Source organism: Galeopterus variegatus, unplaced genomic scaffold (assembly GCF_000696425.1).
Source record: "Galeopterus variegatus unplaced genomic scaffold, G_variegatus-3.0.2 Scaffold3400, whole genome shotgun sequence".
Classification (NCBI taxonomy): domain Eukaryota; kingdom Metazoa; phylum Chordata; class Mammalia; order Dermoptera; family Cynocephalidae; genus Galeopterus; species Galeopterus variegatus.
In genome coordinates this window covers 12,923-13,802 of record NW_007729511.1, presented here as the reverse complement: position 1 = coordinate 13,802, position 880 = coordinate 12,923, and positions in this window count along the sequence as shown.

The window sequence follows — 880 nt, the reverse complement described above, 5'->3', positions numbered from 1 at the left end:
TTAAACTGGCAGTCATATGCAACTGGAATGGAATAATGATCAAAGGATAATTCAGTACAAAGTAACCTCTTATAACACCTGAATTTTGTCTGATTCTCAGATGTGAACTGTAGCTTCTGAGGCCCTTATTTAGATATAATTAATTCAAACACATTTCCTAAATTTTAAAGTAAAAACACAACCCCAATCTTTTCCTCAATTTCCTGAGTTGTTTGCAATGACATTGATTCTGCTACTTTGTCTTCTTTCTGCATCTGTGACTCTTCCTTTATCTCCAAATAAGCGTGAACAATGATATGGAGTACGTTCCCTTGTCCTTAGCCTATTACTAAAAAAAATTTTAAAAGACCCAAGAATTATGTATATAAAAGAACTTTTAGTAATTAGTTGGGACCACATAGAGTGAAGCACCACATGAAAACAAACATAAAAACTTAAAGGACACAGCTTAGTTCTTTGAACCATCTTGTACTATGGAAATCTTATGGTTTGGGGCACCTCACAAGCTTCCTGACCTCTCACCTTCTAAATTTCTTTTCCCAGCTTTATAAAGATATAATTGACAAAATTGCATATATTTATGGTGTGCAAAGTGATGTTTTGATATATGCATATCTTATGAAATTATTTATTCAAGCCAGTTAACATATCCATCACCTCACATACTATTTGTGTGTGCGTGTGTGTGTGTGTGTGATGAGAATATTTAAGATCTATTCTCTTAGCAATTTTATAATATACAGTAAAGTATCACTAATTATAGCCACTATCTTGTGAAATTGAACAGAAAAAGAGAAAGCACAAAATTTGAAATGAAAAAGGAGACATTGCAACTGATATCACAGAAATACAAAGCATCTTAAAGACTAAATAGACAGCT